Source organism: Pelobates fuscus, chromosome 8 (assembly GCF_036172605.1).
Source record: "Pelobates fuscus isolate aPelFus1 chromosome 8, aPelFus1.pri, whole genome shotgun sequence".
Classification (NCBI taxonomy): domain Eukaryota; kingdom Metazoa; phylum Chordata; class Amphibia; order Anura; family Pelobatidae; genus Pelobates; species Pelobates fuscus.
In genome coordinates, this window is record NC_086324.1 from 44,807,698 (window position 1) to 44,835,581 (window position 27,884).

Genomic DNA, 27,884 nt, shown 5'->3' on the forward strand with positions numbered 1-27,884 from the left:
ACTTCATTGAGATGATGTTGTCTGAGTGCCTATAGTGTCTGTTTCAGCTGACCTATGCCAAAGACAATATGGCGGCAAATGTAAAAGGGTTCTTCTTATAGGTGAGCACTCATCATGGGACAAAATGTACGTCAAATTGGTCAAAATTACAAAAATTATCCAAGTCAGCTATGTTTTCAAATTGTCGGCTTAAATTTTAAGTAATTTTGAATTCCCGGGAAGTCTCCCTTTAGTGAAAAAAATCTCATAAAAGAATGCACTAAAATGAACTCTGGAGATAATTTTATTACAGTCAAGCAGGAATGCCTTTGTTTAGCTTCTCTGCCAAGATTTCCATATCTCCGTGTTCCTGTAACCCTCTTCATTTAACATCCTCTGGCGTTTTGCCTTGGCCAGCAAGCTTGGCTTTTTGTGTATCATTCTGACTAAGATCCTACCCTATGACTTTTACAGAATTTAGCATCTTCCTTATGCAGGACATGCTCATTTGGACTGAATTCTTCTTCCTTTGATTGTGAGTTCTTGAATGTGAATATCCAAACAAAAACATGACCTCTGCTCCTTTGCTCCTGTATTAATAGTCTTGTTTTCCGAGTCTAGTTGATAAATTAAAGGAACATTGTCATATTTTCATTTAGTTGAAAATAAATCTTTATTTTCATATTAGTCTCCGCATGACTTTTTGCTAAATGCATATCTACCTTGAAATACATGCTTTTTGTGCCTCTTTGCTTACTGTTGCTTTGTGTTCTTCAGTTGAGAGTACTTACCCAAACTCCTATTACCAGCTCCTTTTGGTAACCCAGACATAGCCGAGTTTACTGAATGGGTACATCACGTGTGATTGGTGGACACGCATGTACGATGCAATTAACTAAAGACACACACTTGCAGTGATCAGGAGGACAACATAGGCTTTTGCAGTTTCTTTAATTGTGAAAAGTAACTGAAAAAATGTGGGTCATGTTTCCAAGTTGGAGGAATACGCCAATTAGAAAATTTAAGAATCTTATTCAGGTGTTTGGAAAATTCAATTTCCAATTCATCTCAATTCACCAAACTGTTTAGTGAATAACTAAACTACTGATACACAGACTTTTCTCCACTTCATCTATTTTAGCCTGATGTGCTTGAGCATGTGTTAACCCCTCCCCTCCAAAAAATATCAAGTCTTTAATTTTTACAGGCAGCACAAAATAAAGTTAAACCCATAATGCTCAACCTGGCGCACCCTTTGCTCAGTGCTGTTTCTAACTCCTAAAGAAACTAATTTGTCTTTGAGGTTCCATTCCGATTTTTTTTGCTTAAAAAGTGTACATGACATCATCCTCCCTGCTTTTAAGCGCTACAGAAACCTTTGTAGGTCAAAATCCACAGCTGCATTCTAGCAGATATGGAGGGGAAAGAAAGAAGGTAAAAAGAAGTATACTTCAGAGCACACCGAATGTCAAAAAAGGTAATTCTACTTCTATGCTAATATTTTAGACCTTGCTGGAAACATGCAAGGCAGTGGCGTACACATAACCTATGGGGCCCCGGTGCGAAAATTGATCTCAGGGCCCCCCCCGCACGCTTACTCTGCGCAGGCCGGGGCCGCAACACATGGCGGCGGGCACCTGGTCACAGGGGTTGCAGGGCTGCGACCGCGGTATGTACACCAGTGCATGCAGATGCACACACACTTAAAGGACCACTACAGACACCCAGATCACATCAGCTCAATGAAGTGGTCTGGGTGTCAGGTCCCTCTAGTTTTAACCCTGCAGCTGAAAGCATAGCAGTTTCAGAGAAACTGCTATGTTTCACTGAGGGTTAATCCAGCCTCTAGTGGCTGTCTCACTGACAGCCGCTAGAGGAGCTTCCGCGATTCTAAGACACTGAACGTCCATAGGAAAGCATTGAGTACTGCTTTCCTATGGGCGGTTTGAATGCGCGCACGGCTCTTGCTGTGCATGCGCATTCGGAGCTGAACGGCGGAGGGATCCCCAGCTCCAAGGGAGTCCGGCGCTGGAGAAAGGTAAGTGCTGAAGACACACACACACTCTCACGAACAGACGCATACACACTAGCTAACAGACACACACATTTACTGACAGAGACACACTCAGCGACAGACATACATACACACTCACTTACAAAACATACACTCTCACTGACAAACACACACTCACTAACAGACATCAAACAGACTCACTAACACAAACACACTCAGTAACAGACACACACAGTAACACACTCACTGACACTCACTAGCAGACACACACTCAACAGACACACTCACTGACACTCACACTAACACACACACTAACACTCACAGTAACACTAACACACATAGTAACACACACTAACACTCACAGTAACAGTAACACTAACACACACACTAACACTCACAGTAACACTAACACACACAATAACACTCACAGTAACACACACACTAACACACACAGTAACACTAACACACACACTAACACTCACAGTAACACTAACACACACACTAACACACACACTAACACACACAGTAACACTAACACACACACTAACACATACAGTAACACTAACACTCACAGTAACACTAACACACACACACACTAACACTCACCGTAACACTAACACACACAATAACACTCACAGTAACACACACACTAACACACACAGTAACACTAACACACACACTAACACATACAGTGACACTAACACTCACAGTAACACTAACACACACACACTAACACTCACAGTAACACTAACACACACACACACTAACACATTTTTTTAAATTTAATCCCCCCAGCCTCCTTACCTTTTGGAGTGCTGAGGGGATTCCCTGGGGTCCAGTGGTGCTGCTAGGCTCCGGGGGGGTCAGTCAGGCTGGCGGGCGCGCGAGGGAGCACTCTCCCCTGAGTGCTTCCTCTTCAGCTCCCTCGCGCGCCGCGTACTGATACCGGCGCCGGAAGATGACGTCATCTTCCGGCTCCGGTATCAGTGCGATGCGCGAGGGAGCTGAAGAGGAAGCACTCAGGGGAGAGTGCTCTCTCGCGCACCGGCCAGCCTGACTGCCCGCCGGGTGTAAGCAAGGCCAGCCTCGGGGGGCCCGGAGGTGGCCGGCTCCTGGGGCCCCCAGGAGAAGAGGCTGGCCCAGTGCTTACATACCGGGTCGCAGGGGCGGCCGGGCCCCCTGGTGGGCCGGGCCCGGTCGCAGCCGGGCCCGGTCGCAGCCGCGACCCCTGCGACCCTGGTATGTATGCCACTGATGCAAGGTAAGAAATACCATATAGTTAATAAAAACTTTTGTTCCCCTTAAAATGTGTTGAATGAACTCATAAAAAACTAAATATGCAAAAACTTACATAAAGTATTTTTAGGTAACACTATTTAGCAATCTACACTGAACAAAATTATAAATGCAACACTTTTGTTTTTGCCGCCCATTTTTTTATGAGCTGAACTCAAAGATCTAAGACTTTTTCTATGTTCACAAAAGGCATATTTCTATCAAATATTGTTCACAACTCTGTCTAAATTTGTTTTAGTGAGCAGTTCTCCTTTGCCGAGTTAATCCATTACCTCACAGGTGTGGCATATCAAGATACTGATGTCAGGATCGGGACAGGGATCCAACACGCAGAATACAAACAGGAGATAGGTACGTATACCGGACCTTAGAATGGCCAGACTAACGTAAGGAGAAAGCAAAGAATGGTCAGAGACAAGCCGAGGTCGAGGGAACGAGAGAACAGGTAAGCGAGAGACGAGCCGAGGTCAAAGGACAAGAGAGATAAACTGGAACGAAAGTACAAGCCGAGTCAAAACCAAATAGACAATAGTAATAAGAGCACTGAGGGACCAGACAAGCTAGAACCACGACAGGGCAATGAACCATTACACACATCCCTCTTTTATACCTTGGTTCTTTAATTGATGACTCCGCCCTTGCCGAGCCCTGATTCGTTGTTCAGAACTAGATTGACAGGTCGGGATGTGATTGCCGTCATGACGTCGGCTCCTGGGCGCCGCGTCATAAAAGGAAGCGGAGCTATCGCGGCCGGCGTGTGAACGGCTATGAGAGCTGTGAGGATTGGGTGAATCAGCCCCCCTGAGAGGACGGCCGCTGGGAAGTCTAACCTCCTCCGAGGTAGAGACTTCAGGTACCCTGACAGTACCCCCCCTCTCAGAAACGCCCACCGGGCGGAAGGAACCGGGGCGAGACGGAAAACGAGCATGCAAAGCCCCGAGGAGGCGAGGAGCATGCACATCTTCCTGGACCACCCAAGACCTTTCCTCAGGACCATAACCTTTCCAGTCAACAAGATATTGCACCCTCCCCCGAGAAATTCGAGAATCGAGAATGGACTTGATCTCATACTCCTCCTGACCCTCAACCTGGACAGAACGAGGGGAGGACACAGCGGAGGAAAATCTGTTACACACCAAAGGTTTCAATAAGGAAACATGAAAGGAGTTCGGGATGCGCAGGGCAGGCGGAAGAGCCAGACGATACGCAACCGGGTTTATACGAGACAGAACCCTGTAAGGGCCTATGTAACGAGGAGCAAATTTCATGGAAGGAACCTTCAAGCGGATGTTTCTGGTACTCAACCATACCCTATCACCCGGGGAGAACACTGGAGCCACCCGTCTGCGTTTGTCAGCGTGTCGTTTGGACACCGTGGAATTATGAAGAAGAATTCGTCGAGTCTGATCCCACAACTTTCTCAGATTGGCAACATGAACATCAACCGACGGTATCCCTTGGGAGGGGGAGACCGACGGAAGAACAGAAGGATGGAAGCCATAATTCATGAAAAAGGGGCTAGAACGAGTAGAATCGCAAACAAGGTTGTTGTGCGCAAACTCCGCCCAAGGAATCAGACCGACCCAATCGTCCTGGTGTTCAGAAACAAAACAACGCAAAAACTGTTCAACCCTTTGGTTGGTGCGTTCGGCAGCTCTGTTGGACTGAGGATGATAGGCAGAGGAAAAATTTAATTTGATGCCAAGTTGAGAACAGAAGGACCTCCAAAACCGGGAAACAAATTGGGACCCTCTATCAGAAACAATTTCAGAAGGAATACCATGTAAACGAAAAATCTCCCTCGCGAAAATCTCAGCCAATTCGGGAGAAGAGGGCAATTTAGGCAGAGGTACAAAATGAGCCATTTTAGTAAACCTGTCAATTACTGTGAGGATAACAGTATGTTTCTTAGAAACAGGCAAATCAACAATGAAGTCCATAGCCAAACAAGACCATGGTTTCTCGGGAATTTCTAGGGGGTGCAAAAGCCCACATGGAAGCGTATGAGGTTGTTTAGTCCTCATACAGACATCACATGCCCCGACGAAGTCCTTTACATCCTTACGTAACGAAGGCCACCAGAAATCTTTAGAAATCAGAGAACATGACTTGCGTATGCCAGGGTGTCCGGCAAATTTACTGTTATGAAAACACTGCATTAGTTCCAGTAGGAGGAACGAAGTACCGATCCCCAGGAATAAGTCCGGGTGCCAGATGCTGTAAGTTCTTGATCTCAGCCAGCAACGGAGAGTGAATCTTGATGCTAGTGCTGGCAATAATATTACACTTGGGAACTATAGAAGAAAAAACCATATCAGACATAGTAGAAGGTTCATGTTGGCGGGACAATGCATCGGCCTTAGAGTTCATAGAACCAGGTCTATAAGTGAGCACGTAGTTGAAATGAGTAAGGAACAAAGACCAACGAGCCTGCCTGGCGGATAAGCGTTTGGCTTCCCCTATATATGACAAATTCTTGTGATCCGTCAAAATAGTAACCGGGTGTAAAGTCCCTTCCAACAAATGTCTCCACTCCTTTAAAGCCATAATGACCGCTAATAGTTCCCTGTCACCAATATCATATCTGCTCTCAGGCCCAGACAATTTCTTGGAAAAGAAACCACATGGGTGCAGCGGTTTATTCAAACCTAGCCTTTGGGACAGGATAGCGCCTACACCTGTCTCTGAGGCGTCTACCTCGAGTAAAAACGGCAAAGATGTGTCAGGATGAACTAATATCGGTGCTGAGGCAAACTGTTCCTTGAGAGTACTGAAAGCAACAAGCGCCTCCGGAGACCAGGTCTTAGTATCAGCACCCTGTCTAGTCATGTTGGTAATAGGATCAATAATAGACTAGTACCCCTTAATGAAGCGCCTATAGTAATTTGAGAATCCGATAAACCTCTGAATGGCCTTGAGTCCCTTGGGCAATGGGCAATCTAAGATTGATTGGAGTTTAACCGGTTCCATCTTAAACCCCTCTCCAGAAATAACGTAACCAAGAAAATTTATCGGAGATTGGTCAAAGCTACACTTCTCCAATTTGCAGTACAAACCACGTTGTAGAAGCTTATGCAATACCCTTCTGACTTGTTTGTGGTGAATCTCAGGCTCTCTAGAGTGTATTAGTATATCATCCAAATAAACTATAACACATTCATGTTGAAATTCCCTAAGAACCTCATTAATTAAGTCCTGGAATACAGCAGGAGCATTGCAAAGTCCGAAGGGCATTACCGTATACTCATAGTGACCATACCGGGTATTGAAAGCCGTTTTCCATTCATCACCCTGCTGAATTCTCACCAAGTTATAAGCTCCCCTCAGATCTAACTTGGTAAAAATCTTGGAGCCTTTCAGGCGATCAAATAGCTCAGTAATCAGGGGAATAGGATAAGCATTTCTGATCGTTATCTTATTCAAGCCCCGATAATCAATGCAAGGCCGTAGTGTGCCGTCTTTCTTATCTACAAAAAAGAAACCGGCCCCGGCTGGAGAAGAGGATCTCCTAATAAATCCTTTGTCTAGATTCTCCTGTATGTATTCCTCTAAGACTAAGTTCTCCTTAGTGGATAGAGGATATACATTACCCCTCGGAGGCATAGTACCAGGTAGGAGTCTAATCTTACAGTCAAAGGACCTGTGTGGGGGTAAAGTATCAGCCCTCCTTTTATCAAAGACTGCCTTTAAATCCAGGTACTGAGATGGTATCCGTAAATCTGTGGGCTGGTTAGAGTTACTAGGTGTGTCCACTACGCAAACCGGTGAGATTTTCTGTACACAACCCTTCTGGCAACCCTGACCCCAGGAGACTATCTCACCTTGTTCCCAATCAATAATAGGGTTATGCTTTTTAAGCCAGGGGTACCCCAAGACTATAGGAACTGAAGGAGATGAGATAAGCATGAGAGAAATATCCTCCTCGTGTAAAATACCAATGGTCAACTTAACTGGTATAGTCTCACGAGAAATAACAGGATCTGATATGGTCTACCATCTATGGCCTCAACGGCCAAGGGTGTCTCCCTTAGCTGAGATGGGATAGAGTGGTTCTTGACAAAGGCTTGGTCAATAAAGCTTTCAGCTGCTACGGAATCTATTAATGCCATAGCATTAAGTACTCCCTTTTCCCAAGTTAAAGAAACAGGTAACAGTAGCCTATGATCCTTGTAATCATATGTAGAGGACAAAATAGAAACACCCAAGGCCTGTCCTCTTGAGGAACTTAGGTGCGAGCGTTTCCCGGACGGTTAGGGCAATTTAGGCGTAGGTGACCTCCTATTCCACAATACATACACAGACCCTCCCTTCTCCTATATTGTCTTTCATTTTCTGAGAGGCGAGTGTTACCAATCTGCATAGGTTCTGGGAGAGCTAGAGTAGTAGATTCAGAATTCTGAAATGCGGGAGCTAGTCTTAAGTAAGGTCTATAACTTCTATCACGAGTGTTCTGCCTCTGTCTCATGCGTTCATCTATTCGAGAGATAAATGAAATTAATTCTTCCAAATTTTCAGGAAGATCTCTTGTGGCAACCTCGTCTAAGATCACATCTGATAATCCGTTCAGAAATACGTCCATATAGGCTTGTTCATTCCACTTGACCTCTGCTGCCAAGGATCTGAACTCTAACGCATAATCCACAAGGGTTAGACTATGCTGTCTAAGACGTAATAGTAATCTAGCTGCACTGGCCTTTCTTCCTGGAGGATCAAAAGTCCTCCTAAAAGTAGTAACAAATGCATTATAATTATAGACTACTGGATTATAATTTTCCCACAGAGGGTTAGCCCATCTAAGAGCTTTGTCAATGAGTAGCGAGATTATGAATCCAACCTTCGCCCTGTCTGTAGGGTAGGCGCAGGGTTGTAATTCAAAATGAATCCCTATCTGGTTTAGGAAACCTCGACAGGTATCCGGAGAACCGCCATACCGTAAAGGGGAAGTAACACGGGAAGAGGCTCCCACTGTGGCTACCTCTAGGCCTGTGTTAGCAAGAGAGATGGGTGGTGTACGCATCTCTTCTGCTTGATTACTCGGATGGGATAGCAATGCTTGCAGCGCTAGAGCCATTTGGTCCATTCTATGGTCCATGGCTTCAAACCTCGAGTCAGGAGAACCAATCTGAGCGTTTGTACCTGCAGGATCCATGGCCCTGTCGTAATGTCAGGATCGGGACAGGGATCCAACACGCAGAATACAAACAGGAGATAGGTACGTATACCAGACCTTAGAATGGTCGGACTAACGTAAGGAGAAAGCAAAGAATGGTCAGAGACAAGCCGAGGTCGAGGGAACGAGAGAACAGGTAAGCGAGAGACGAGCCGAGGTCAAAGGACAAGAGAGATAAACTGGAACGAAAGTACAAGCCGAGTCAAAACCAAATAGACAATAGTAATAAGAGCACTGAGGGACCAGACAAGCTAGAACCACGACAGGGCAATGAACCATTACACACATCCCTCTTTTATACCTTGGTTCTTTAATTGATGACTCCGCCCTTGCCGAGCCCTGATTCGTTGTTCAGAACTAGATTGACAGGTCGGGATGTGATTGCCGTCATGACGTCGGCTCCTGGGCGCCGCGTCATAAAAGGAAGCGGGGCTATCGCGGCCGGCTTGTGAACGGCTATGAGAGCTGTGAGGATTGGGTGAATCAGCCCCCCTGAGAGGACGGCCGCTGGGAAGTCTAACCTCATCCGAGGTAGAGACTTCAGGTACCCTGACAACTGATTAGACAGCATGATAATTGCACAAGTGTGCCTTAGGCTGGCCACAATAAAAGGCCACTCTAAAATTTGTAGTTTTATCACACAGCACAATGCCACAGATGTCGCATGTCGCATAACCAAAGAATTTCTGCACAAACTGTCAGAAACCGTCTCAGGTAAGCTCATCTGCATGCTCGTCGTCCTCATCGGGATCTCGACCTGACTGCAGTTCGTCGTTGTAAGTGACTTGAGTGGGCAAATGCTCATATTTGATGGCATCTAGCACTTTGGAGAGGTGTTCTCTTCACGGATTTTCACTGTACAGGACAGATGGCAGACAGTGTGTATGGCGTCGTATGGGTGAGCGGTTTGCTGATGTCAACGTTGTGGATCGAGTAGCCCATGGTGGCGGTGGAGTTATGGTATGGTCAGGCATATGTTATGGACAACGAACACAGGTGCATTTTATTGATGGCATTTTGAATGAACAGAGATACCATGATAAGATCCTGAGGCCCATTATTGCGCCATTCATCCATGACCATCACCTTATGTTGCAGCATGATAATGCACGCCCCCATGTTGCAAGGATCTGTACACAATTCTTGGAAGCTGAAAACATCCCAGTTCTTTCATGGCCAGCATACTCATGTCACCCATTGAGCATGGACATGGACGACATGGACATGTCACCCATTGAGCATGTTTGGGATACTCTTGATTGGTGTATGCAACAGCGTGTTCCAGGTCCTGCCAATATGCAGCAACTTCGCACAGCCATTGAAGAGGAGTGGACCAACATTCCACAGGCCACAATCAACAACCTGATCAACTCTATGCGAAGGAGATGTGTTGCACTACGTGAGGCAAATGGTGGTTACATCAGATACTGACTGGTTTTCGGATCCCCCCCTGGACCCATCCTAAAACCGCACATTTTAGAGTGGCCTTTTACTGTGGACAGCATGAGGCACATCTGTGCAATAATCGTGCTATCTAATCAGCATATTGATATGTCACACCTGTGAGGTGGATGGATTATCTCGGCAAAGGAGAAGTGCTCACTAACACAGATTTAGACAGATTTGTGAAAAATATTTAAGAGAAATAGGCCTTTTGTGTACATAGAAAAAGCCGTAGATCTTTGAGTTCAGCTCATGAAAAATGTGGGCAAAAGTAAAAGTGTTGCGTCTATAATTTTGTTCATTGTATATACAAATCTGCTGTTTTATCCAACGTGATTGGATATGTGCTAAATACATATACCATTTTTCAATTAGATATTGTGCTATACTTAAGAAACCTTGGCAATGAAGATAAACCTGCCTTTGTAAGTGTGAAATACAAAAGAAGGCTTTATAAATTCTCATTAAAAGTGCACCGAGAAAGAAAAAAAAAAACTCCACTGTATTAATGGTTTTATTATCAGTTTAATTATGTATATTATGCTATTAGTTTCATAATACACTTTGTACATCTAATTTAAAAATATCCTATTGACATGTTAATTCCCATCTTAATCACCAGTTTTACCTTGACTTTCACGTTAAACTATCAGTGTTATAATTTTTCACTGCAGTTGCAGCTTCTGGTGACAGATAATCCCCCTCCCCGATCCCTCTGATGTCAGAACAATAAGTGAATGACTTTTTAACATCCCATCAATCTACTTACTTTATTGTTCTGGTGTCAAACTGATGGGTACTGTAAATGAGGGCTGATTGTCACTTTTATCTTGTGGGGAAGATGACCAGTCATTGGGAATGACGGTAATAAAACACACAAATCTATACTTAACACTATTGTTTTCTAGAGAAGGGTAATAATAATATATGAAGGGATTTCCCATAGTGGAGTAAACCCTCATTTAATGCTTTACAGACAACCATCAAAAAAGATCAAGAACAAATGTAAACAGAAAAAATACAAAACAACAAAATTACAAAAAGTACCCCCTTCGTAATATCTAGTTTTTGCTGCAAATCTGCAGCAAGTTGTTTAGAATTCTCAGGCAATTCTGATCAACAGAGCTTAATTACCAACTAGGTGACCAAGGCGTCCGTCTATGGTCCAGGCTCTGACAGGGCCCTTGTTGAGCCAACAAGGAGATCAAAAGATTTGTTAAGAGCACCCCAGGTTTCTATATGACTCAGACTGTCACAGCTGTTGTTCTGAGTCATTGACTGAATATCGGAAATGCGATGGAGCTCTTAAAGTAGTTGGTACCTCATATTGGTACAGATGATGGATCTTCCATACCGGACCACCAGGGATCCTGCTCACCCTCAACTGGACTACCAGGGAAGATAAGCCAGGGAGGAGGTGGGGGAAAACTGACACACACAAAGTTCAGCCACCAAACACACGAACTTAACAGCACAGACAGAAACGCTCAGCTCTCACTATACAACTCTTAGCCTCCTCCACACACACAACACTCTGCCACTGCACACACTCTCACACACCCAACATTCATAGTTTGGTGCTACGTCAAGGCAACTTTGAGTATGAGATTGCAATGTTGAGTCTGAAAAATGAAATAAAGAAAAAAAAATCAAAGCTTAAGAATTAGGCCTTAGCAGAATATGTTTCTTGCAAAAATCTTAAATTTAATTAGAAAAAGAAGAAAAACCTATTGACTAGACTACAGTGATTTGAGTCCCTTAAAACTGCTGGATCATCTAAAAACATTTAACACAGCATTTTCACGGCTTTGCCTGCCCTATAGATTAATGTAAAGGTTTTTATGGTGACAGGTCCACTTTAAGATAGTTTGATCAGTTTACAAACTCCGCCTGGCAAGCTGCACATCGTGGTTGGCTTTGTCCCAACAGCAAAGCTCTGCTATATTTCAATTTTAACATTTTTTCCTATCTTTCACACTAGGGCCTTCTATCCTGTCATTTAAGCTGCAACAAACCGTACAGGATAGATCCCAGCATCTCACAAGAAAATTCTTTAAGTCTTTCCAAGAAATGTTTAACCATAAATGGGACAAATCAAATATTATTTAGCTTAGAACCATCATGTTAATATCGTCTTCTTGTTGCAAACATTTTTTCCATTAAGGCACTTGGCTCAAGAGCAAACAGAATGTTGCAGCTCACACTAGGACGTGGCTTAATAACCAAACTGACTAAATGGAGGACATATGGTCTTAGTATACATTGTGTCTATGTGCATTGGTGTTTATTGCTTGCATTGAGACTTATAAACTTGTGCATAAATTTATAGAGATACTAGTTTTATGACAATGATTAAAGCAAATATATCATCAAAATGTTATATAAAAAATATTCATGTGTAGACGCAACCTTACGATGTGTGGTTTGACTTTCCCATTGAGATAAGTGCCAGTTTACATAAAATGTTATGTTTCTGGACGTTTTCTTTTCTTGGATACATTAATTTCAGGCAGGCAGAGCCAGGCCTACAAAGAGCTGGAGGTGGGTCCGTTAGACGCAACTAGAAGATTTGGATTACAAACCCTGTGGCCAGAACGAGCGTTAATCACAAAGGTATCATGAGAGAACTGGAATGGTTTCATCACCACCTCTTAAGACATCACAATGCCAATCTTGAACTGGGTGAGTAGACTTAGGCTTTGGTAAATTAGGGTTACTGGGTGTTGGACTAGAATAACTTAGACTAATTATAGAATAATTATGGCAAGGGGTTTTTGGTTAGGAGGGTTAGGATTTCAGAATTTAGGGTTAGGAAGATGATAAACAAAAACTGTGGGTGTCAAATGAGACACAAGTTTTAATGGGGTACACATTTTGGGCATGTGGAAAGATCTAATTTGGGCAACCATAAAGATAACTAAAAGGTAGGAATCATCAAGGGCAGGGAAACCGATAAAGGTGCATTAAGAGAGATTCACTAGATTTATATATAAATATGTTTTCCTAATACTTTTGTGTCCTGTAGCTAAAGCCCCCTCCCATTACTTACCTTTCCTCCATTGCTGTGATGCTCTCTCCACGACTGCCCCACTTCCTTGGCTGATATCATCAATACAATGCTTCTCTACAGGGAAGTACTGGGAGGCTAGTGTAATCCAATCAAATGTTGCTCTAGGAGTTTGACTCAGTTCACAACGCGGAAGTGCCTCTAGTAGTTTTCAGGTGTGTTAACCCTGCAATACAAACATTACAGTTTCTACAAAACTACAATGTTTTATAGTGTTGTGTTAATCCAACAGGGATTCATTGAGATGAAGTGATCTGGGTACCTTTAGTAATAGTTTAAAGGGATCCATTTAGCAGCAAACAGCGTTAGCTTAATGAAGTAGTTTGGGTGTATAGATCACGCCCCTGTAGTCTCACTGCTAACCTCCCTGCCATTTAGGAGTTAAATCACTCTTGTTTCTCTGTACGCAGCCCTAGCCACACTTGCCCTGGCTGTGACTCACACTCACATGAAAAATATGGTTTCATTTTCTGATCTTGCAGCACAGTGTATTCACTTTAGAAGTTGTCTGCTGTTCCATTAATTGAACTTTACTCACACACAGGCGGCTCCAGCAGGCTCTACCAGGCTATTAACAGAGCTGGAAATAGGAAATTCTAAATTAAACACACTGCCATAAAGGAAGTTTAAACACTTTAAAGAAAATGTGTAGGAATGCTGTGTAAGTCAGGTGTGGCTATGGCTGCATAATATGTTAAAGAGTTAAAATAATTTAACTCCTAAATGGCAGAGAATTGAGCAGTGAGGCTGCAGGGGCATGTTCTATACACCAAAACTGCTTCATTAAGCTAAAGTTGTTTTGACAATTGATCTTTGCTGGAATAAGTACAGTATTTTACAGATACTAAGTATGAGGTACAAAAGATTTTGATATACAAAACAAGATGCATTAGTTAGTGCCTGTATGGTAATGTTTCTCTGTAACTATATACTTTTTTTATTGTTTAAGAAAGACAAGAATGCTCTGAATGATTCATTGTATTTCTCTTAGTTTCTTTGATACAGTATTTATTTTAATTAAGTGTTTCATGTTTTACAATATGGCACTTTGCTATCCAATGCACTTTATACCTTATATACATTTCATTAGTCTGTGTTTTGTTTACCTTGTTGTCTCCTGTGTGAGTAGTCGTTCAGCGTCTTCTTGTGGCTGTATACAAGTAGCAGATGAATGCAGCTGTGCCTGCTGGGGGGTCTCGTCAATAATCAGCAGGTTTTGGGGTGTGCAAGTTTCAGGCCAAAATTGCTGAGTAGCAAAACTCTATAATTCATCTGAAAACAGTTAGTAGGAAATAATTATAGCAATATTATTGGCTGGACGCTTATTTGAGCTACACTTACCTGTCTGTGACAACAATAGCTTTTGTGCTAGATGTTCTTCTGTTAGAATTGGCATTTTTACTGATCCCAATTTTATTACACAGAGAATGGGGATATGTGAGCTTTAGTGATAAACCGAGTATGCTGGATTTCCAAGTACTATAATCTGTGTTTTTTTTTTTTTAAATATTGAAATGTTATTAAATAATGTAGGATGTATGGCTAAGGGGATGTGAAAAGTAAAGCTGGGTGAAGTTTCTGAGGTTCTTGTGGCCACTTCAAACATGCAACTTACATGCAGCCGCACACAATTAACCACTGATTAACATGCAGCCACATACAGCGTCATACATAGCCACACACAAAGTGTGGGTCTGCATCCTGAGTGTGAGTGAAAGGGAGCCAAGTTGTAACGTTATACCCCCACCCTCTCACACCATAGAACTGCAGGATCTAGTCTGTGTAGAGTTGCAGGATCTGGTCTGTAGACGTTTTCTACTGCTGGGGACCGTGGATGCCTTTCATAGTGGTCCGGATTAGGCACATATCTCTTGATCTATTTCCTGCAGTGCCACACCATTACACCAAGTTTGAAAACAGACAGCTGAAGGTAAATACATTTATTTTCTTTTGCAGGTATTATTATTAAAAAGTATAAGGTGCAATAGATAGGGACTGTTTAGCTACTCTGGGGGGATCTAAATCAAAAAGGGTTGTCAAGTGGCATGTCTGCCTAACATTGTTATGGTACTTTTTGAAAGTAAACCAAAATGTTCAAAGTCTATCTGTTCCTGTCCAAATCAATAAAATTAAATTGCGTATATACGCTGAAGTAATTAAGTCTGACACACGAGGTTCAGGTTAAAATAACTTCGAGAAAGTTTATTGGCAAGTGAAGTAAAAGCGGGCGCGCAGGCCCTTTTAAGAGGCATTTTGCGTCATCATTGATTATTAGAATATCAGCAAATAAACATCATCAATTGGATTAATTGTTAAGTGACGGAGTTAGTGTCTTACCTATTGGTTAGTAAAATTAAGAGGTTAGTCCCGTGCCCACCCATCAGAGGTGGGATTATTCTGGACACGGGTGGGGGACAAGGGGGTCCTAAGCGTCATTTTACACGGTCAATGATATCAGGCTTTATGTCCAGGTGCAAGGTCTCTTATGAATAGAACATTTCATTACTACTGTGTTCTGTGGCCTTCAAACTGTACTATCTTACAAGCTCTTAAGGAGTAGCCGGCAAGTCTTAAGGAGTAGCCAGCACCTCCTGGTACTTGTCCTTGAAGGAAACACGGTCTTTGTCTACTGTATTAATTGGGTTGAGAAGTTCAGTCACGTAATGTAGTTTTAAAATGAACAAGTTAAGTCATGAGGACAAAATGGAGGATTGAAGAAGTCAGGTTAGGAGGACAAAATGGAGGACGAAGTCACAGTATAAAGTTAAAATGGAGTTAGTACAATAATTCAATACAAGTACAATAAAGATTTTTAATAATTCCACATCAGTCCCCCCTATGAAATGTTAGATTCTAAGAGATAAAACTTTATTATGTTAGTATCAGAAGACGTGTTAACCCAAAGGCACAGAAACCCCGTAGCTGCTAGCTAGATGTTAATGCAAAGTGCAAGGCTGTCCCTGGATCTGACCCTAATAGGCTAACCATCCGTCAGTATGGCTCTCGAACGCTTCACACCCAAGGGTATCCCATGGCAGCTAACCCACCACTTCTCCACATGGGGCCTTTACCATTCACTGACAGATGCTGTCCCTAATCTAGTCCCTTCCTAGAATTCCTGCACTTTATCAACAAAGGGGATAATTTGCAGCGGCAGACAGGGTGAGTTGATGTCTTGGAATTCTTGGTCATCAACTTCGAGATGGGTCAAAGTGGGTGCTGCTTGGTCAACAGTCTTCATGAGGGATTTTCTCAGACATGGGAGGACACAACAAAAGAGAAGAGCAAAGATAAAAAGAAAAATTAGTATAGCCATACCAATCTGCATTAAAGCCTTTTGCCATCCTGTCATCCAACCAAACCATCTTTCCCAGGGATCTTTTATCCCAGAATTCCTTTTTAACTCTTCTGACAGGTCATTTAATTTTTCTATAGCTAGTGTGACTTTACCGTTAGGGCCTGTGTTTTCTGGGATGTAGGTACAACATGTCATAGTGTCGGGCAAAATCTTACAAACCCCTCCTTTTTCGGCTAAGATCATATCTAGGGCCATTCTATTCTGGAAAGTCATTTGGGATGTGGCCTGCAACTGTTCGGCCAACCCCTGGAGGGCGTCTCTGGTGTAATTGACAAAACGCTGTTGATTATAATAAATGTAATTTATCCAATTTAGATTCTTGTTTGCGGTAACTATGGTAAAAATTGATTCAAATCCTGCAGCAACTTCATCCCTAGCTTTAAACTCGTTGGGCACCCCCCTGGGCACTCCAATGGCATCAATATATACATGAGGATCAAAACTTCCTTTCACTGGGGCGTCACGTTTAACCTTAGTGTGGCTGAACTCATGGGTGTTGAGGTGTGTATCAGAAATAATATGTATAGGCATAATGGCCTTAGTCAAAGTACACTCTCCCCACCATTCTGTGTCCATTCTGGATCTTAGCTGTAAATCCCCACACAACCAATAAATGTCCCCTAGTGACCTAGTGTGATGTTGCAGCAAACGTACAGGGACAGTTCTGTATGTAGCACAATAGCCTTTGGAAAAGTTACCTACAAATTTACCAATACCATCGTACATGGCATAGCAAGTGTAATTACCTTTATATACGGTAATACCATCAGGGGGTTTGACATCGTTGGCTAGGAGAGGATACTCCTTTGTCCATGCAATACATATGGACCTGTTAAAATTATAGTGATAGGCAAAAAGGCTTAAAATACATTCTTCTATATCTACAGGTAGGATTAAAGGTACGGTACCCAGGTGAGGCCGGGCACCTCCACACACGTAACATGCGGTTCTATTATGCTTATTAGCATTATATTTCATCCATTCTAACCATAAATTTACATCATTAAAACCTGTTTCAGCGGCCATGGTATCTTCAAAAGTGGGGTTAGCGATGGCCATCATGTCCTGAAAGGTCTGGATATGGGGTTTTAATGGGTTAGGGACCATGTGGGTGGCCCCTTGCCACTCAGAAGAGTTGCACATATCTTTGAGGTAGAAATGCCCTAATTTCTGGTAGGAACCCTTTTTCCAGTACATTCCCATCACATACTGGTCTGCATCTGTTGGGCTTGGGCGCTCAATGTTAAGGATTAATTTCATTGGTGTGCTCCCCCCAGGCTTTCTCAAAGTCATTCTCTGGAGAAGCGATCTACCATGATCATCTACTTTAGCTACGGCACTTTTTGGTTTGTAACCCCAGGCAGGCCCGGCATTCCATCCCGCCGCCCCCCAATGGTCACAATTGTGCCCCCATTGCTTGTCAACTACACAAACATATGGGTCTTTCGAATGAGGGATATCTCTATAGATGCTCTGGATTTGTGGTGTGGGAAATGGGCATTCTACAATATCACAATAGTCAAAGGTATAAGTAGCCACCTGGGTGCATGATGAATTGTACCAGAAGGTGTACCCACTAATGTCTTTGGTAATGGCTACTTGCTGGGCCTTCATAAGGCTAATTAAGGGGAAGATGTACCAGAGGTACATGTTTGTGCGATATTCGCTTCCTCTGGGGCAGGAGATTTCTTGCAGTGGGAAGCGTGGACCCAATTTGGCCTACCGGCCAATTTGACGGAGGTTGCGGTAATCAGGAGAACTTGGAATGGACCGTCAAATCTTGGTTCTAGGGTATTTTTCCGCACAAACTTCTTGATCAGGACCCAATCTCCGGGAAGCAGGTTATGGGAACCTGTATCCAATTCAGGATCTGGAATTGAAGAGAAAACTTGGGCATGTATTTTGTTTAAAACACTTGCAAGTTCAGTTACATAATCTACTAAAACATCTGATTGGAGCTGTAACTGCTGTGGATAATAACAACCTAGTCTGGGTGCTGTCCCAAATAGAACCTCATATGGGGACAGTGAATGTTTCCCTCTAGGTGTGTGCCTGACACTGAATAGAGCTATTGGTAGGCTTTCTGGCCAGGGCATCTTTGTTTCTTGTGACATTTTTAACATTTTGGTTTTTAGAGTGCCATTCATGCGCTCCACTTTACCACTACTTTGTGGGTGGTAAGGGGTATGGAAGGCTAGGGTCACCCCTAGAGCAGTCCAAATTTCTTTAGTCACAGTTGCTGTAAAGGCTGGGCCTTGATCACTCTCAATAACTTCTGGGAGTCCGAATCTACATACAATATCTGTAAGTAGGCGCTTTGCGGTTGTTTTTGCAGTGATATTGGCCACTGGGTAGGCTTCTGGCCAGCCTGAGAACATGTCCACTATTACTAGTGCATATTCATGGGGCCCACTCTTGGGCATTTGGATGTGGTCAATTTGAATTCGCTGGAAGGGGTACATGGGCTTTGCCAGGTGTTTCGCAGGCACCTTAATTGGTCTTCCTGGATTGCATTTTGCACAGATGACACAGGCCTTGCAAAAGCTATTGATCAATGTTGTGATTCCAGGTGCTTCATAATACTTCTGTATGAGGGCGGCCATCAATTCTTTTGACAGGTGCGCAGGCCCATGTGCCCATTGGACCACTGCTGGGTATAGATTTCTGGGAAGACAAAATTTGAAGTTGTTGTAATATATTCCATCCTTTTGGACAGCTCCTTTCTTTTTCCATTTCTGGATTTCCTCAGGAGTGACTGCAGCTTGTTGTTCTTGTAAGATTCGCAAATCAGTAGGAAGAGTTTGCAAAGCAAAAATAGGGACTTCTTCTTCTTCTTCTTGTCCGGACACTTCTTCATCCACTTCCTGCAAATCCCTGGCCGCTAACTTAGCAGCTTGATCAGCCAAATGGTTGCCCTTTGCTTCATCTGTATCCAATTTCCCATGGGCCTTGACTTTCAAAACGGCCACCTCTTCGGGAAGTAGGAGGGCATCCATTAGCTCCTTGATTGCAGTGCTGTGTTTGACTGGTGTACCGGCGGTGGTAAGAAATCCTCTTGTCTTCCAAATTAGGCCGAAGTCATGTGCCACACCCAGAGCATATCTTGAATCTGTATAGATGTTGGCACGTTTTCCTTCGGAAATTTTGCAGGCTGAAGTCAGAGCCTGTAATTCAGCTTCTTGTGCAGACATTGCTGGTGGTAAGGATGATGATTTAATAACTTCATCTGTTGTGGTTACGGCATATCCTGTATGATATGTTCCTCCTTCATCGGCATATCTTGATCCATCCACAAACAGGGTAAAATCCGGATCTGGTAATGGATTCTCATGCACAGTTGGTAAGTGCACTGTTTCCATTTTCATCTGTTCAAAACAGTCATGAGGTGTTTCTGGGTCATAATCATTCTTTATGACCAGGTCTTGAAATTCCTTTTCCAGGAAATGGCGTGGCCATGCTTCCAGAAGGTCAGTTGTTGGGTATTTGACAATACCATTTTCCTGTAGCTGTTCTTCATTCATGGTGGCCCATAGTTTTGCCATGGGCCCAAGATCATTCCATGACTTTGTCTTCAACTTGGTAACAGGAATATGTGGGATAGCGGTATCCCAATGGCGGTAGAGGTAGTTAAGTTGTTGAGGTAGCTGGACCAAGACCATGCTATTACCTTCAGAGTCACAATAAAAGTCTTGTGCAGTGAGCTTTACATCGGTCCAGTGGTAAAGCTCATCTTCATAGCAAGGTTCGGGAGTAATATTTGGCTTGTACCACATGGTACAGAAGGCGTAATCCGGGCCTTCACAAAGAGGTGTCTCATCTTCATGAAATGACAAATGTGGATGCATGACTTTCTTGATACATCCACAGAGCAGGTAGATGTAGGTTTCATCTGTGATAAATCCATAATAGATACCCCCCTCAGGGAGTGGAAGAAGAGTGGACGGATTAAGCACTTGACATCTTTGGATGGAAATGTTGTCAGGCAAAAGAAGATGACACTGTAGGCGCAGGTGTCTGGCTGGAGACACGTGCTTGAGCTGGACTTGGTTGATGATGGCAGAGATGTCATGAGGGGCCAAAACAACCAGAGGGTGGCCAAGGACCAGGTCTGAGGTCTTCTCTATGAGTTCTCTCGCAGCAAAAACAGCCCTGAGACAGGAAGGAGTCCCTCTGGCCACAATGTCCAGTTGACATGAGAAATATCCAATAGGCCTCTGGCGGCCTCTTAAGTCATTAGTCTGGGTGAGCACTCCTGTTGCGTGGCCTTGTCTTTCAGAGACAAACAATTTGAAGGGTTTGGAGTAGTCAGGTAGGCCCAAGGCAGGAGCAGAGGCAATGGCCCGTTTTAAAGCATCGAAATTGGCCAGGGCTTCATTGGTTAGACAGAACGGGTCAGACTTAAGAGCATCATAGAGAGGTTGCATAAGCAGAGAGGCTTCAGGGATCCATGCTCTGCAGTAGGAAATGAGGCCTAGGAAGGCATGAAGAGACTTTGAAGTCCTTGGAGGTGGAATGTCCAAAACAGCTCTTACCCGGTCCCGAGTAAGATGTCTGGTACCTTGAGATAGGCAATGTCCAAGGAAGATCACTGAAGATTGACAGAATTGTAGCTTGATGAGTGAAGCTTTGCATCCTTGTTCTGCCAAATAGCAAAGGAGACTAAGTGAACACCTTTTAGTAGTGGGTACATCATCTCCACATAGCAATAGATCATCCACATACTGAAGCAGGACAACTTCTGGGTGCTCAGCTTGCCATGGGTCAAGGATGGTGCCCATGGCCTTAGCAAATTGACTTGGAGAATTTTGTGCCCCTTGGGGCATGACAGTCCAGGTATACTGCTGCATCTCATGGGTGAAAGCAAACAGGTATTGGCAGGATGGGTCCAGTGGGACACTGAAAAAAGCATTTGCTAGGTCAATAACTGTGAAGAATTTTGCAGATGGTGGGACTCCAGAAAGCAGAGTATGAGGATTTGGTACAAGAGGGGTGTCCAGGACTGTAGCTTCATTAACAGCACGGAGGTCCTGGACCATCCTGTACTTCTCTGGTTCACCCTTTGGAGTTTTCTTTTTCACAGGAAATAACGGGGTGTTGCATTCAGATTTACATTTTACCAGGGCACCCTTCTCCAAGAGTGCCTTGATGTGGACAGAAATTGCAGCGGACTGTGCTGGTTTTAATGGATATTGTGGTTTTCTTGGTAACTTAGCTCCTGGAATAAGCTTTACCACCACAGGGGGAACATTTAGGTGACCTATGTCCTCTGGGCCTGAGGACCATAACTTGGCGGGCACCTGTGTTTTTAATTCCTCTGGGAAATTGGACCTTAATTCTGCTGCCCCCTCACGGGGCTTTTCTAAATGCAGCATCAAAGGCAAAGAGCATAGGGCTGAAGTGTCTGATACAGACAGAGGTGTAAACATTTCTACCTGCCCATCCGGGGTAAAAGTGATGGATGCTTGCAGGCGTGAGAGGACATCAGCACCTAACAGGTTAATGGGGCATGTGGAGGATACTACAAAGCGAGCGAGCAGGCTAGAACCAACTCGCAGCGGAGTTGTTAAAGGGCTACGTCTTGGCTGGCCATCCACTCCAACACAAGAGACATCAATACTGGACAGGAAGGATGGGTCTGGCAGGTCTTGTTCTCGTAGAACACTACGGGCTGCACCTGTGTCAACTAGAAATGTGGTGGGGTGGCCTTCAATGGGTAAAGTCACTGTGGCAAGTGGCCCCCCTTTGTCCCCTGTAGACACTGCCATGACAGGGGTCACAGACACAGGCTTGCCAATTTCCTATTCATCGGGTTCCTCAACTATTGGAACCTGTTTGGTGGCTTTGGGAGCCGGGGCAGGCTTGGGTAGTTTTCTGGGTTCCCTTTGCTCCCTTTTAGGTTCTGGACAGTCATTCCTAAAGTGACCCTTTGCTCCACAATTAAAGCAATGTCCCCCCTCCTCCGGTCTGGGACCTCTTGGGGCTGGAGCGGAGCGGGATACCATGAGAGGAGCTGAAGTAGGTCTCCTTGGGGTCTGAACGGATTCCAAACCTCTAGCAACTAAAAGCAGGGTATCCAGGGGAACAACCTTATATTCAGGGCGTGCGGCAATGATTCCCTTGCGTATAGAGTCTTTAACACCTTGGACAAACGCACCTGACAGCATTTGTGAATGAATCTTATCTGTAAGATCAAACCCCAAATCTGTGAACATTTGATACAGTCTTGCATGAAACCTTTCCACTGATTCTCCTTTATCTTGAATAACATCAGTAAGGCCAGCAGCCTGATCCGCAAGTTTGTCCTTAGCCCATTCTCTTAATTGGGTGCAAAAAGTTACTCCAGAGGGGAAATCAACATCACTGCTGAGCAAATCTGTACTGAGGTGTCGGGCCATACTTGGCCAATATGCATCCCCTGCTTTGATAGCACAAATGCTCAGCAAATCACGCCATGCGGCGGAATAAGTCTTTTGAATTTGAACTATCCCTCGGTAGAAGGGCATAGGCTGTTTTTCTGGGTCAGGGAGTGATTTCATTAGAGCACTAGCTTGAGTGGGATTGAAAGCAACATATTTAGGAGGGGCCTGTTCTCCCCGACCCTTGTGGCCAAAAGGGTCATCGATAGAACGGTGAGTTGGGGCTCCCGCGGCAAGCTCCGATGAGACATGGGACACCCTGTCCATCTCGTCATCATCGAATTCTATAATATTGGCTCTTTTGCGTGGTGCAGGGCCCGAATGAGGTGAAAGGATCGGTGGTTGGGAACGAGCCCCAGATGCAGGGGTGGCTAGTGAGTCATTACCTGGGGATAGGTAGTCACCGGGGATTACCGGCATCAGGGCCGAACTGGGGGCCGCCATATTGGTGGTCGGAAAAGGTACTACATTAGGGTTAAGGGAAGAAGTGGCGGCCATGTTGGAAGAGGGCACATCCGGGGCAGACTGTGCCGGACTGGGCATGACCGGAACCTGGGGCGTGGCTTGGGGAGTGGGGAGTGGATATCCGGGATAGGGCAGGGCCATGGGATATGGGAAGGGGTAGGGCCAGGCTGGGGAGGGGAAGGAGGTGGGGTATTGAGCTGGGGTGGAGATGGGAGGGAACGGAGAGGGATTGGTAGGGGTGGGTGTAGAGGGAGGAGCCGGGGCAAGGGCGGAGGAGATGGTTAGTTGGGTAGAAGAAGAAGGGAGGGGGTCATGAACAGAGAGAGAATGTAGGGCAGGAATGGCAGATGAAGTGTTAGGGGAAGGTATAGCGGGTAGCGTAGGGATGGATGAGGATGATGGGAATGTTAAAGATGGGGCAGGGGAAAAGAAAGATCCATCAGAATTCAGGACCGGGCAGACAGGGGAGGTGATGGGATGGGTATTGGGAGTGGGGAACATAGTCAGCTGGCTATCACTTATTGCTGACTGAACCTTGGGGATAGACATTCCCTGGGCGCCGGTTTTGGGCGCTGGCTGAGGATAGACCCCAGCAACACAATTATTATGATACACAAACAATTTCACACCTTTGTGATTTATCTCTTCCTCAACCCAACCTTCTAGCTGAATAGCCTTCGCTACTCTATACCATGCTTCAGCAGTCTTTAATAAACCATTATCTGTAAGCTTGCCTTTCTTTTCTGTCAGTAACCTACGCCAACTTTCTGGTTGCAATCTTCCACATGTCGGTACAGCAATTCTACATACTTTTGCAATTTTTTCAACACCTTTAACCATTTCCTCACCCTCTCTGTCTTCGACTAAATCACATGCTAACCAGCCCTTACTGGGCTTGCTTAAATCCTGTCCCATAATCCCTTTACCCCTATACCAGCGTCCTAGATATAGAGAGAGAGAGGGAAAACTGAACAAGAACGTCTACAATGCTCGACTGCCACCCGAGAATCGTGGGATTTTCTCAGGTGCGTCTTCCCAAAACGTAGACTAGTCACTGAATCCGCCTACCCGGGGTGGTAGACACGGATTGGAGCGAAGTGAGAAGTGTGTGACCAATCACTTCTCTTTTTAAGAGGAATGGGAGTGGATAGTATAATAATATAGGAAGTATAGAAAGATGAAAGACAAGGAAAATCCTTAGAGACAGACACAGGAGTTCATGAGACTCCTAATTAGACAAACAAGACAACAATACAATTGAAATACAGTGCATGCATCACAGTTCAAATGAAATCAACAATAATCCCTTTCCTTTACTCGTGTGCTTACTCCAAAGTCACCTCCCTCAACCCCGTAGTGTCTCCGCTCGGAGAACGACTTTCGTAAGTCTCACTACCAGCGGCCACGGAAAACAACTGACACCGGTCCGAGTTCCGTCAGCCTCTCTCTACTCTGCAGTCCACAAGAATGTGGCCACGTCTATCCTCACTCCCGTAGTGCCCCTATAAAACCCACTTATAAGTCTCACTACCACGTGATGCGGAAAACAAGCAATGCCTACTTGAATCCCCCCAGGAAACAAAGTCCTCTGCCACAAGACTAAGCCCCCCTCACAAATAAACAGAAATACCATGTGCACAAAGAAGCTAGCTAGGCTCTCAAAGTGACACAAGAAGGATCACAGGAGATTATGAGTCTACACAAAATCCACAGTTCCAACACCCCTCTTTTTCCTTACAGCCACAGCCACGAGGCTCCTAAAAGAGGTAAACAGGTAAAGAAGACCCCCAGGAACGCATCCGCAGGTCAACCCCCCTTTTTCCTTACAACCACAATACCGTGGTTCCTAAAAGAGGTGAAACAGGCAACAGAGACCCCCAGGAACGCATCCGCAGGTCACCCCCCTTTTTCCTTACAGCCACAGCCACGAGGCTCCTAAAAGAGGTAAACAGGCAAAGAAGACCCCCAGGAACGCATCCGCAGGTCAACCCCCCTTTTTCCTTACAACCACAACACCGTGGTTCCTAAAAGAGGTAAAACAGGCAACAGAAGACCCCCAGGAACGAATCCGCAGGTCCACCCCCCTTTATCCCAAAAGAGGTAAAATACAAACAGATAGACACACACACTGAAGACCCAGGCAAGTCCCCTCAGGTCCACCCCCCTTTATCCCAAAAAGGGGAAAACAAGCAAGACAGAACCCCAGGCAAATCCCCTGCAGGTCCACCCCCCCTTTATCTCAAAATGGGGAAACAGGCAAACGATTCAAACACACCCAGGCAACAGATAGACTAAAATGCAGGTAAACAAGTGAGTAACGAGACACCGGGCAAGATATTACCTGTCTTTGATGTCCTCCCGGGAAGCAGTCACAGACACGTGGACGGGTCAATCAAAGGGGCCGGAACGTACCGGTGGCTCTGCAGAAGTCTCTACCGTGTATCTGGAGGTGATCAATCTCCCTTCCTTCCCCCTGGATTCCTCCGTCCACCCTTGTCTTCCTTAGGACGGCTCACCGGCCGGACATAGCCCGATGCCCCACGTTGGGCGCCAAGTTGTTATGGTACTTTTTGAAAGTAAACCAAAATGTTCAAAGTCTATCTGTTCCTGTCCAAATCAATAAAATTAAATTGCGTATATACGCTGAAGTAATTAAGTCTGACACACGAGGTTCAGGTTAAAATAACTTCGAGAAAGTTTATTGGCAAGTGAAGTAAAAGCGGGCGCGCAGGCCCTTTTAAGAGGCATTTTGCGTCATCATTGATTATTAGAATATCAGCAAATAAACATCATCAATTGGATTAATTGTTAAGTGACGGAGTTAGTGTCTTACCTATTGGTTAGTAAAATTAAGAGGTTAGTCCCGTGCCCACCCATCAGAGGTGGGATTATTCTGGACACGGGTGGGGGACAAGGGGGTCCTAAGCGTCATTTTACACGGTCAATGATATCAGGCTTTATGTCCAGGTGCAAGGTCTCTTATGAATAGAACATTTCATTACTACTGTGTTCTGTGGCCTTCAAACTGTACTATCTTACAAGCTCTTAAGGAGTAGCCGGCAAGTCTTAAGGAGTAGCCAGCACCTCCTGGTACTTGTCCTTGAAGGAAACACGGTCTTTGTCTACTGTATTAATTGGGTTGAGAAGTTCAGTCACGTAATGTAGTTTTAAAATGAACAAGTTAAGTCATGAGGACAAAATGGAGGATTGAAGAAGTCAGGTTAGGAGGACAAAATGGAGGACGAAGTCACAGTATAAAGTTAAAATGGAGTTAGTACAATAATTCAATACAAGTACAATAAAGATTTTTAATAATTCCACATCAACATCATCCTGTTAAGAACACTGGTATTTTAGATACCTGTTCACTTTCGGTTCCTCACGAACTGCTAAAGGCTGAGTGATTATAGCTCGCAGTTCAGGTGTTGATTCGAATGTTCTCCAGAAGAAAATGCAGTATCCAAGTAAATTTTCCAAGCAATCAGATGTATACCCAAACATCAGCCTCAACTAGATAAAGGGTACAACAGGAATTAATTAATTCAAGCCAACTGGCCGGTTCATAAGTCCCCATGCAAGGGGTTTACTGTGACAAAATCCAGGAGCATTCCCCACTGGACCTGAGAGGGGACTATGGCAAAGTACACACTGTAATTACATTGGCTTTCAGGTCCAGGACACTCCCACACAAAACAGGATAATCCCTCCATTGTGCCTGTGAGAATATTGAGTCAGGAACTGTACTAAACTCTTATCTCCAGGCACAGAAAACATACATTTTAATAACACCCCGAAAGTACCCCCAAAACACATGGAAACCCCACAAAAGTCATATCCCCTAGCTCCGATCTGGGGAAACAACATATCCAAAAATCACCCAGATTGGTTCAGGGGTTTGGGATTTCCATGAAAGTCATAATTTGACCAAACCGCACACGAGGCTCCAGCCCAAAACAGTTCTAGAGAATCAGGTCTACTTCGGTAGTTTAAAAACTGAACAAACTACCGAACACAGTCAATAGTCTCACCCTGGAGCTTGTTCCCCTCATCCAGACGAATGATTCCACCGAACAGTGTCCTTCTAAGTTGTGTAGAACCGAACGCAGGCGATGATGGAAGTTTAGCGTTGTCCGGGAGTTCCGTGACCGATTTTAGTTCCAGGAACTTGACGACCAAACACCACTGCCTGCGCTCATGCGAACAAGATGGCCGCCTCCTCATGGTCATTCATGCGAACAGCGGCCACCCAGTCAAACAATTAGAACACTGTGGTTAGAATCGTTACTAAGTGTTAATAGGGTTTAACAAGCTCCCGGGTGGTCTCTGGTTCGTGTGGCTGTTTGGTTCCCAAACCACATAATCCCAATTACACGAACAGAGCCTTTTTAAAGTATATTAGCCAAGGTCTATTGCAAGGGCCAATAGTCCTGAGGTAATAGGATCACCAGCAGGCCCCTCCAAGAACCCGTGACAAAGTTTAGTTCGTCACACTAACACTCACCCAATGCATAGGTCTACAAAGGGCTGGGGAGACACCGATATGGTACATATATGCTGCGGAATAAGCTGGCGCTATATAAATACCAATAATAATAAGAATATATGACTGACCTAAGCGCTGAGTATGGCTGGGGGAGGGGCATATCCCCCTCATGCATTATTGTATAGCTGTCAAC